General features: G+C 35.8%; 1 long non-coding RNA gene across 1 annotated transcript in view; it reads right to left on the bottom strand.

Moving 5' to 3' along the window:
* LOC109361482 overlaps positions 1-3,462 on the bottom strand; it is a 16,052-nt gene extending 12,590 nt beyond the window's left edge. The window contains exon 1 of the long non-coding RNA XR_002109298.1: positions 3,432-3,462. This is a non-coding gene — a long non-coding RNA (uncharacterized LOC109361482). The remainder of the gene's footprint in view (positions 1-3,431) is intronic.

Genomic DNA, 13,012 nt, shown 5'->3' with positions numbered 1-13,012 from the left:
CTACTGGAAGGGGCGCATGAAAATATTCCTTGAGGCGATTGACACGAACATTTTGGAATCTATGATCAATGGTCCTTTCGTTCCACTATACTTAGTGGATGATGAACCTAAAGAGAAACCAAAAAGTTTATGGACCGATGATGAGCGCAAAAAGGTTCAGCATAACCTACGTGCCAAAAACATTATCACATCATCCCTATCATACAATGAATTCTTTAGGGTGTCGCAGTGCCAAAACGCTAAAGAAATGTGGGACACTTTACAAGTGACTCACGAAGGTATGGGCGAGGTTAATCGCGCTAGGCTAAATGCGCTAAAACATGAATATGAGCTATTTCGCATGATATCAAATGAATCAATTAGTGAAACGCAAAAGCAATTTGCTCACATTGTTAACCATTTAGTGGCCTTAGATATAAAAAATTCTAAATGAGAGTTAACTAACAAAGTTTTGCGTTGCCTTGACATGAAATGGCAACCGAAAGTAATTGCGGTCATGTAGTTGAAAGACTTAGAATCCATGCCTTTAGTGACATATTTGGAAAACTCCATGAACATGAAATAGAGTTAGGGCATTTGACCATGAATGAAGATTCAGACCAGAAGAATAAAAGTATCTCTCTCAAAGCAACTAGCTCACAAGATCAAGTATAGGATGATGATTTCGATTCCGACCTGGACGGAGAAACTATGAATCTCCTAGTTCGTAAATTTGGAAAATTCATGAAAAAGAAAAGGGGATTCAAGAGCTTTAAGAAGAAAGAAGCGCGTGACTCAACCAAAAAGGGCAAGATCCCAAAGGAGCATTTCACTTGAAAGTGCAAGTGTCAAAGTGTTGCACTATTAAATTGCCTATGTTTTGATGAAGACAAGGATTCATTGAAAGCTTGAAGATGACTGAACAAATCAACATGCCATGGACTAAAGGATCTCATATCTTGACTAAGTCTTACAAGAGTCATTTTTAGAGTCATAGATATGTGTCTTAGATATTGAGTCTAGGTTAGGTAAACCAAGGTGCAATTCTCACAAGTCTTAAAAATAATCAAGTCATTTACATGAGACAAGCCATCTAGATTATTATATGTTCATGCATTAATCATACATGTTATTTGTGCATCATAGGCATAATATATTGGTAAAACATTATAGGTGATACGCATAACATATAGATAGTTTGCCATTTTAATATTTGACTAAAAAATATGCTAGTTAATCGATTAAGTAATGAGTTAATCGATTAACGCGAAATTAGTTTTAACAGATAACTGAAAAAAAAACGAAATTCGGTTATTCTCAACAGCCTATTAATCGATTAAAAGTGCACTTAATCGATTAACTGAGTATCATAAAGCTTTTCTATATACACTATATTTTTTAGGTCTTGCACCATACATCAAATCATTCATTTTAGAATTTCTAAGTTGCATATTTTTCGTGCTCATTTATGTCATTTTAGGCAGAGAGAAATGCATAGTAAGATAGTATCTTGATTAGGGTTTAATTGTGATCTAATTGCATGTGATTAATGTGTTAACATTTGCTATCTTCTTTTACATGATTCTTGCATTTATTTAGAAGAATTCTAGGAGAGAAACTCTCTGTTTTCGCACATCAATTAACTCATACATATTCATGTTTACTTGTGAGTCTTGTATATGGTTTTTAGCTGAGATTTAATTGTGATATTTTGAGCTATATTGTGATGATAGTACTTTGTTTTTTGTACTGTTTTTAGTAATGTAATATGGTAATCATCTCTTGGTGTCGTACCACCAAAGAGACTCAATGAGTCTTCACCAAGACTTAGAGGTCTTGAGTTTAGAACGTTTCTTGGATGTGGCTAGATCGTAAGAAAGGTTTACTTAGGCGATCAGGTCAGTCAAATTGAGAAATTAGGTTCTTGGATTCAAGAAGGGAGCATCTAAGTTTGTGTATTGGAAGTGTGCATATAAAAATACATTCATTTCAATATTAGTGAAGAAAATCTCCCGAGATCAGAAGGGGAGGCCTGGATGTAGTTTGCAAGTGGAACCGCAAACGAACCAAGATAAAATTCCTTGTTGCAGGCTCTTTCTATTCTTAATCTCTTTAATTTCAAGTTGTAATAATTGCCTAATTGTAGCGGATAATTTTGGATACTGTAATATTGCCATATTGAGTTTAAATCTGTTCAAGTATATTTTCCATATATGTATCTGATTATCAGTGAGTGGCTGAGCAATAAGCCACTTCGCAACTTGCTATTTTCTGCGAGTTAATCGATTAAGATAGAGTGTTAATCGATTAACTAGGGCTTTTTCCAGAATAGGGCTTCGGTGAAAAAAGTGATAATTGGTAACTGCGACACCTATTCAACCTCCCCCCCCCCTTTTAGGTGTGTTCTGTCCGCTGATACCTAACATCACTTGCCATGAATGTAGTAAGGTTGGACACATGAGGCTACAATGTCCAGCCTATCTCAAGAAGGTTGAATCCGAAAAGACCACTCCTCGAGATGTTAAATAAAAAAGAGCTTACATCGTGTGGGATGTTCTCAAGGAGGAAACTACATCGAGCGCATTAGATGATGAGGAGTCTACAAAATTGTGCCTTATGGTCAAAACACAAGAAGCTTGCAGCTCTAGTGGACAAGATGATGCAAATGAGTTATATTATGACACTTCATCGTCTACTGATGATTCCCTACATATGATGAGTTATATAATGCATTTGTTGAATTACACGGAGAACTTAAAAAGCTTGCTAGGTCTAACATTCATAGAAAAAGGGTAATCCTATTGCATAAACAACAAATCATTAAAATGCAAAAAGAGTTAGATGAGTTAAAACTAGAAAATGAAACCTTAGACTTAATCTACTCTTGTAGCTCATGTAATTGATCGAAAGATAATTTATGTCAACCTACTGTATACAATACTTGTGAAACTTTGCAAATCGAAAATTCTAGCTTAAAAGAAAACCTCGCAAAACTTATATATAGTAAATTTAACCCTAACACTTTACTTGCTGAATCTAGAAATCCGGGTAACCACATGGGATTAGGTTATAAACCCCAATATATCAAGGAAAGACCATATAGGAAACTTGTAGTCTATAATCATAAAAAGTCACACACTCACATGCGTACTTGTTTCTATTACATCACTTATGGCCATACTACTACTTCAAGTTATTTTAGAAAATATGGTGTATCTTATGGTTCTTATATTTGGGTAAAGAAGGGACAAAATACCATGGTTACTAACAAAAAGGGATCCAATATCAATTGGGTACCTAAACAAGTCATGTAATTTGTTTTACAGGTATGTCTACGAACACATGGACATCATTGGTACTTATATAGCGGGTGTTTGAGGCATATAACATGTGATATATCGAAATTCATAGATCTATCACTGAAAGAAAAAGGTTATGCCACTTATGGTGACAACAATTGAGGGAAAATACTTGGAGTTGGAAATATTGGTAATGCTTCTCAAGCTGTGATAGAGAACGTGCTCTATGTGGAAGGCTTGGAGCACAACTTATTAAGCATCAACCAATTGTGCGATAAAGGTAACAAAGTATCCTTCGATTCTGATTGTTGCATTATTCGTGATAGTTTATCTAATAATGTTAAGTTCGTTGGTCATCATATAAATAGCATATACATGGTTAATTTGGAGGATGTCACTACATTGTTCTCAATTTTTTTATCTTTAGAGAAAATGACATCTGGCTTTGGCATAGGTGCGTTGCACATATACACATTAAACACTTAGATAAATTGTCTTCACATGATTTAGTTGTTGGTCTACCTAAACTTAATTTCAAGTCTAAAGAAGCTTTCTACACTTGCAAAAAGTGTAAGCAAGTTAATAACTCATTTGCAACTAAAAATGTGATATCCACAACTAGGCCTTTGGAGCTTCTCCATATGGACCTGTTTGGACCATCGCAAATCATAAGTTTTGGAGATAGCTATTATGCTTTAGTAATTGTAGATGATTTCTCTAGGTTCACATGGACCCTGTTCCTTTCTGCTAAAAGCGACACATTAAAATCCTTCAAGAGCCTTGCCAAGCAAATCCAAAACCAACTTAACGTGAAAATTATATATATATGAAGTGACCATGGTGGTGAGTTTGAGAACCACCTATTCGACAAGTTTTGCGATAAACATGGTATCATGCACCAATTCTCTGCTCCTATAACTCCTCAACAAAATGGATTAAAAGGGCACTTAATCGATTAATTGGGTATCAGAAAGCTTTTCTATATAAACTGTGTTTTTAGGTCTTGCACCATACATCATATCATTCATTTTAGAATTGCTAAGTTGTATATTTTTCGTGCTCATTTGTGTCATTTTAGGAAGAGAGAAAAGCATAGTAAGATAGTGAGAGATAGTATCTTGTTCAGGGTTTAATTGTGATATAATTTCAAATGATTAATGTGTTAACATTTTCTATCTTCTTTTACATGATTAAGCATTTCTTTAGAAGAATTCTAGGATAGAAACTCTCTATTTTCGTATATCAATTAACTCATACATATTCATTCTTACTTGTGATTATTGTATAGGGTTTTTAGCTAAGAATTAATTATGATATTTTAAGCTATATTGTGCTTGATAATACTCTGTTTTTTGTACTGTTTTTAGTGTTGTAAAAAGGGAAATCGTCTCTTGGTGTAGTACAACCAAAGAGACTCAATGAGTCTTCACCAAGACTTAGAGGTCTTGAGTTTAGAACGTTTCTTGGAAGGGGTTAGATCGTAAGAAAGGTTTTCTTAGGCGATTAGGTGAGTCAAATCAAGAAATTAGGTTCTTGGATTCAAGAAGGGAGCATCTAAGTTTGTGTATTGGAAGTGTGCATTTAATAATACATTGATTTTAATATTAGTGAAGAAAATCTCCCGAGATCAGAAGGGGAGGCCTGGATGTAGTTTGCATGTGGACCCGCAAACGAACCAGGATAAAATTCCTTATTGAAGGCTCTTTCTATCCTTAATCTCTTTAATTTCAAGTTGTAATAATTTTCTAATTGTAGCTGATAATTTTGGATACTGTAATATTGCCATATTGAGTTTGTTTCTGTTCAAGTATATTTTCTGTATCTTTATCTGATTATCAGTGAGTGACTGAGCAATAAGCCACTTCGCAACTTGCTGTTTTCTGCGAGTTAATCGAATAAGACAGAGTGTTTATCGATTAACTAGAGCTTTTTCCAGAATAGGGCTTCGGTTCAAAAAGAAGCGGCTATTCTAACCGCTACACCTATTCAACCCCCCCTTCTAGGTGTATTGTAACCACTGATACCTAACAAGTGGTATCAGAGCTAGTATGACGTGCTAACTCAACCACATACACATGATCCTTAAGGGAAATCGATTTGGTTCCACCAACCCCTTTGGCGTTGATGGCACATCCATTAACCACCCTCCCGTATTTAGTGGTGAGGGATACGCCTACTGGAAAGTCCGGATGAAGATATTTCATTGAAGCCATTGACTCGTATATTTGGGAATTCGTAGTCAACGGGACTTTCGTCCCAATTCATTTAGTGAACGATGAATCGAAAGAAAAGCCTAAGAGTCTATGGACCAATGATGAACGTAAAAAGGTTCAATACAACCTACATGCTAAGAACATCATCACATTGGTCCTATCATATGATGAGTTCTTTCGGGTTTCGCAATATCAAAGTTCCAAAGAAATGTGGGACACTTTACAAGTGACTCACGAAGGCACTAACGAAGTCAAGCGTCCCAATTTGAATGCCCTGACACATGAGTACGAGCTTTTTCATATGTTGCCAAGTGAATCTATCAGCGACATGCAAAAGCGATTCACACACATATAAACCATTTAGTTGCTCTAGATAAATATTTTACCAAAGGAGAATTGACTAATAAAGTTTTGTGTTGTCTTGACAGGAGATGACAACCTAAAGTAACAGCTATCTTGGAATCCAAAGATCTTGACTCCATGCCTTTAACAACATTATTTGGAAAGCTTCAAGAGCACGAGATGGAGCTTGGTCGCTTAACGATGCAGGAGGAATTAGACCGTAAAAAGAAAAGCATATCTCTTAAAGAAACAACGTCTCAACCTATTGAAGAGAAAGAAGATGTTGATTCTGATTCAAACGTTGAGCCTTCTCGTACAAAAATTCGGGAAATTCTTAAAGAAAAGAGGCTTTAAACGGTTTCAGAAGAAAGAAACGCGTGAGTCAACTAGAAAAGGAAAAGGTAACAAAGAGCGTTTCACCTGACATGAATGTGGTAAGTCAGGACACATGAGGTTTCAATGTCCTACTTACCTCAAGAAAGTTGATTCGGAAAAGAGCACTCCTCGGGACTTCAAGTCAAAGAAAGCCTACATAGTCTGTGATGTATCAAAGAAAGATATGACATCAAGCACCTCAGATGAAGATGACACCGTCAAGCTATGCTTAATGACCAGAACAAATGAAGCTTGCGACTCAGATTCAAAGGAGGTAAACAATAAGGTGTACTCTGACACCTCATTTTCTTCTTGTGATGATTCACCTCCTTATGAGGACTTATATAATGCTTATGTCGAATTGCATGATGAATTAAAGAAATTAGCTAGGATTAGTTCTGATAGAAACCAGGTAATCTTTCTAAATGAGCAGAAAATAGTTTTGTTACAAAAAGAATTAGACGAGCTAAAACTTGAAAACAAAACTTTAGATCTAATATTTTCTTGTAACACATGCAATTGCTCTATTGATAATTTATGTCAATCAACTATCTGTGATTCTTGCGAGACTTTAAAAAATGAAAATTTGAAGCTTAATAAAAAACTCACAAAACTCACAAAGAGTCAAAACCTATTAGACAATATGCTTAGTCAAACTAGAAATGTTGGTGACCATACTGGACTAGGATATATCCCCCCATATGCGTATGAGAAGATCATATAGGAGACCTATAACTCGGCGTAATAACAAATTTTATAATAAGAAGGTTCCTACATGCTTTTATTGTGGCACACATGGCAACACTTCCTACTCTTGTTACATCAGGAAATATGGTATACGTAGTGGTGTATATGTCTGGATGAAAAAGGGAGATAACTCCCTGGTTACTAACAGAAAAGGACCCAATATAAATTGGGTACCTAAAAAAGGCATGTGATCTATTTTGCAAGTATGTCTACGAGCACATGGGCAACATTGGTACCTTGACAGTGGATGCTCGAGACATATGACAGGAGATAGATCAAAATTCCTAGATCTATCCTGGAAAGAAAAAGGGGTTTTCACGTATGGAGACAACAACAAAGGAAAGATACTTGGCACCGGAACAATTGGCAACTCAACCCAGGCAATTATTGATAATGTACTATATGTTGAAGGCCTGGAGCACAACCTATTGAGTATCATCCAACTTTGCGACAAAGGTAATCGTGTATCTTTTGACTCTAATTGTTGCATAACCCGTGACAATTTATCTAATAAGGTAAAATTTGTCAGATATTGTATTAATAGCATCATTATGGTTAACCTAGAAGATGTCACAACATTATTCTCCAAATGTTTTGTTTCTAATGAAAATGATATCTGGCTTTGGCATAGTTGTGTCGCTCATATTCATGTAAAACATCTAGATAAACTATCTAAAAATAATTTGGTTGAGGTTCTACCAAAACTTGATTTCAAAAATCATGAAACTTGTGATACTTGTCAAAAATGTAAGCAAGTTAAAAACTCTTTTAGTAAAAAGAATGTAATATCCACAACAAGACCTCTAGAGCTTCTCCATATGGACTTGTTTGGACCTTATCAAATAATGAGTTTTTGGTAGTAGTTTCTACGCTTTGGTAATTGTTGATGATTTCTCTAGATTCACATGGACATTATTTTTATCTTCTAAGAGTGACACATTTAAATATTTCAAAAACCTTGCCAAACAAATTCAAAATCAGTTTAATCTTAAAATTGTGTTCATTCGACCTGATCTTGGTGGCGAGTTTGAAAACCATCAATTTGCTGAATTTTGTAATAAACATGATATCATGCATCAGTTCTCGGCTCCTCGCACCCCTCAGCAAAATGGAATTGTTGAGAGCAACAATCGAGTTCTAGATGAGCTTGCTAGAATCATGCTAAATGAGAGCAAGGTTCCTAAGTATTTTTGGCCTGATGTAGTGCATACTTCTTGCTATGTGATAAATCGTATACTCTTAAGGCCCACTTGTTTGAAAACTCCTTATGAACTTTTGAAAGACCGAAAACCTAATATTGCTCATTTTCATGCTTTTGGATGTAAATGCTTTATTTTAAATAATGGAAAAAGAGCCCTAGGAAAATTTGATTCAAAAGCTGATGAGGGTATATTTGTAGGGTATTCATTGCATAGTAAAGCTTATCAAGTGTTTAATAAGTATTCCATGCAAGTTGAAGAGTTTGTACATGTTCATTTTGATGAATCTTATCCAAAAGAGAAGAGAAAGGTATTTTTGATGATGTTGCAGGTGCTTTAGAAGAAACATACTCTAAGGACATGGACCAGGACAAAGAAGAACAAGCAGAACAAATTGACCAGGATGAGCAGCAGGACATGCTAATCGCGTAAGAAAGATCATCCACTTGACAAAGTTATTGGTGATATCTCTACGAGAGTGGTAACCCGTAGTTATTTACGTAATTTTTGTAACTCCGTTGCTTTCGTATCTCAAATCGAGCTTAAGACCATCGATGAGGCCATTGAGGATGTGCACTGGGGTATACCTATGCAAGAAGAGCTAAACCAGTTTGAGCATAATAATGTATGGGACTTGGTCCCTAAGCCAAAAGAACATCCAGTGATTGGTACTAGATAGGTCTTTCGAAATAAACTAGATGAATTTGGCTTGATCATTAGAAATAAGGCACGCTTAGTGGCCAAAGGCTGCAACTAGGAGGAAGGCATCAATTATGATGAGACCTATGCTCCTATAGCTAGATTAGAGGCCATTAGGATGCTTTTATCCTTTGCACCGATTATGAATTTTAAGCTCTTTATAATGGATGTCAAGAGCGCCTTTCTGAATGGCTACATTCAAGATGAGGTATATGTTGATCAACATCCCGTTTTTGAAATTTTTAAATATCTGAACCATGTACATAAGCTCAAGAAGGCCCTTTATGGCCTGAAACAAGCTCCCAGAGCTTGGTATGACAAAATGAGCTCTTTCCTCTTGGAAAAAGGGTTCATGAGGGGTATGGTTGATACTACCCTCTTTATCCGTAGATTAGATGATCATGTATTAGTAGTTCATATATATGTTGATGATATAATTTTCGGATCTACTAATGACATTCTTTGTAAAGAATTTTGTGAGATGATGCAGGGAGAATTTGAGATGTCGATAATGGGTGAGCTGACTTTCTTCCTTGGGCTACAAATTAAACAATTGGAAAGTGGCATCTTCATTCATCAATCAAAGTATTGCAAGGAGTTACTCTAAAAGTTCGACATGGAAAAATGTAAAGAAGCTTCTACACCTATGACGTCCGCTTGCTATCTAGACAAAGATGAAAGGGGAAAAGCGATTGAGGTAACAAAGTATCGAGGAATAATTGGCTCTTAATTATATTTAACTGTGATCCGCCCCGATATTATATTTAGTGTTTGCATGTGTGCTAGATTTCAAGCATCTCCTAAAGATTCACACTATAGTGTTGTTAAACGCATCATGAGATATTTAAAAGGAACAATAAATATGGGATTATGGTATCCTAGGGATGCCTCATTATCCTTGGTAGGGTATTCTGATTCTGACTTTGTCGGATGTAAGCTCAATCAGAAGAGCACTAGTGGGACTTGTCACTTCCTATACAGTTCTTAGTTGCATGACATAGTAAAAAACAAGTCTGTGTTGCTTTGTCCATCGCCGAAGCGGAATACATTGCCACTGGTGTGTGTTGCACTCAAATCCTATGGATGAAGTAGCAACTTAAGGACTTTGGTCTTAAACTAGAAAAGATACCCATTAAATGTGATAATACGAGTTCCATAAACCTATCCAAGAATCCCGTTTTGCATTCGAGAACCAAGCATATAGAAATTACACATCATTTATTATGTGATCATGTTCAAAAAGGCGATTGTGTGCTTGAATTTGTTGAAACTACTAAAAAATTAGCTGATATTTTCACCAAGCCCTTCTCACGAGATACTTTCTATGTTCTTCGAAGAGAACTTGGAATCCTTGATGAAAAATATCTTGATTAAAATCGTCTAACTCTTTATTATATGCCTCCCATGCTAAATGTCTAATATGCTTCAAAATGAATACTTTTTGAATGTATCTTATTCCTAATATGATCCATGATATATTATAATATGCTCTATATGTATGTGTGTTTGTGTAAAATTGCTTGACATATGTTAGAAATCTTTGCATGCTCCTAAAATTCAAAAACCTTCTTGTTTCTCCAAATCTGATGCCTAATAATCGATTAACCATTAGTCTTAATCGATTAAAATGAGTTCCAGTAGCCAACATTTATTTTTCACGAAATTTAATTGATTAATGTTCCACCTTAATCGATTATCTGGACTCATTTTTCTAAAAATATAGAATTTTAACTATGATTAATCAATTAAATGCTGCTTTTAATCGATTAACGACAGCAGATATAACAGAACCAGAAGTGTTTTTGCCATTTTTTTTCAAATCCTCTCTATCCCCTTTCTCTCAAAATCTCGGAGGCAACAACATAATCTGATTTCTTAGCCAAAAAGAAGAATAAACCTCACCCTTCACCCACATTGCACTTCAATTCATCCCATTTCCTCTAAACACAATTAGTCAAAAAACCCCACTTTCCCAATTCCAAAACCCTAAGGTTAGGTTCCCCCCAAAAATCCTTCTTCAACTCGGTTTTCCACTCAGAATGGAAAGAGGACAATAAAAAAGGATTAAGACAACTGCTCAATGCCCATGAAGGACTCCCATTCCTACACCACCAAATCTGAATGTGAGAGAGGACCGTGAAGACCCTTACTACTCTCTCATACTGCAAGAGACTCGGTTGTCAAAGTTCCAGGGGAGGAAACCAGTGAAAGAGCTGTCACCTTCTTGGAATTGAAGAGAAATATTTACCCTGCCTTAGGGGTTTTCAAATCCAGACCGGTCCAAAACAAAAACCGCAAACCGATCCAAAGTAGACCGAAACTGCAAAAACCGAATGTATTTGGATCGTATTGGATTTGTTTTTTAAGGACCGATCGGTTCGGTCCGGTCTTCGGTTTCATGTCTGGGATCCAGACCGATCCAGACCGGACTGATATTATTAACTTAACTAAAATATATCACACAGCAAAAACGGCATCCTCTCATAAAATTCTAAATCCCTAAAATTCTAAATCCCTAATTCCTCATTCTCTCCTCCACACCCTTCTCTCCTCCACAGTCCACACCCTCCTTCTCCACGCCCTCCTCTCCTCAATAGTCGTCAACACCCTCCTTCACCACACATCTGTCCTGATTGTTCACACCCTCCTCCATCCTCTTCCATCAAACCAACACTTTCTTCGTTTTGGGTAAGTGCATTTCTCCCCCTTTTGTTCTTTCTATTTGTGATTATGAAGAAGATAATCTTGTATGAAATATGATTGACTTGCCAAAAAAGTGTTTATTTGACTGCTCCAGGGTTAAATCTAATGGAATAGAAACTAATTTGATTTTATATATGTTCTATTATTTATCTTGCACTATCCTTAAAAGAGTGCAGACATGATATTGAGCTATGTCTTGCGGTTCACATGTCTAGTGTAATTTGTTAAAAGGTTTACAGAAAATAGCTTAAGAATAGCGAAGTGCTAATATAAACCATAGGGATATTTTATTGATAGATACTTAAGCAATGACATACAGTTTTACTGTTTGATTTTAAACTGACTTTATTTGTGAAATGTGTAGTTTTTGATTCTTGAAGGCAAAGAAAAGGCAATGATGAAGTATTTTATGCCTTCAATTTTTTAGGTTTTCTTTTTCCTGGCAACATTCTGGGAATTGGGATGTAGGAAATTTGGTTTGTAGATGCATGAGTTGTTTCATTCCCCGATCTAGCTGTGTTACTTTTTATCTTCCAACGCTGTATTTAATACAAGTAAAAAACTCCTAGTGTTCCATCATGCAATATTGTTCTGTACATTTTTAATTTCAATTTCAGTGTTTTAAAATTAGCCCTCAACCTCCTAATAGGGTGATTGAGTCTTTCCCAACAGGTTGGGATTTGCCACCAAGTGGTTAATTTTCTAACCATTTATGATGTGTCTGCAATAAAAGAATGTAACCATTTATGGTAATATTTATGTGTTTATTTCTTGTGCTCTTGTAGGATGAAAATAATGGAAGTTGTGAAAGGTAGTGACAAAAGTTGACTCCAAAAAGTCTACTAATGAACGTGATAATGTGAGGGAAGATGACTTGAACAAAGAGGAAGCTTCTAGGCTTGACAATAAAAGGAAATCTACATCTGAGTTTGACGGTCATGATTCCATTGCTGAAAATGAAGGTAACAAAAAATCTTCTAGACAAAGATCTTGGACTTGGGATCATTTTACAAAATGTAATGATTCATTTAAACCAAGAGCCAAATGTAATTGGTGTGGGAAAACCTATGCATGTGATTCACATAGAAATGGAACAAAAAATCTTAATAACCATTTGTTAACTCAGTGTAAGAAAATTCCCAAAGACCATATTGATATTAGTCAAAAGATCATTTCCCTTCAACCATTAAAAAAAGAAGACGGTAATGGGATTGGTAGTACTCTTGTTGGTGTTGGTTTTGATGTGGATGCATGTAGAAAAGCTCTAGCTAGGATGATCGTTGTAGATGAGTTACCTTTTAAGTTTGTTGAGGGGGAGGGATTTCGTTACTTAATGAGTATTGTGCAGCCCAAGCTCTCAATTCCGAGTAGGATTACAATTTCTAGGGAATGTTGGAGTCTTTACATGAATGAGAAACATAAGGTGAAAAGTATGTTTCGTCAATCAAGCCAAGGT

The sequence above is a fragment of the Lupinus angustifolius genome, chromosome LG12 (assembly GCF_001865875.1).
Source record: "Lupinus angustifolius cultivar Tanjil chromosome LG12, LupAngTanjil_v1.0, whole genome shotgun sequence".
NCBI lineage: Eukaryota > Viridiplantae > Streptophyta > Magnoliopsida > Fabales > Fabaceae > Lupinus > Lupinus angustifolius.
This window is presented reverse-complemented; position numbering and strand designations above follow the sequence as displayed.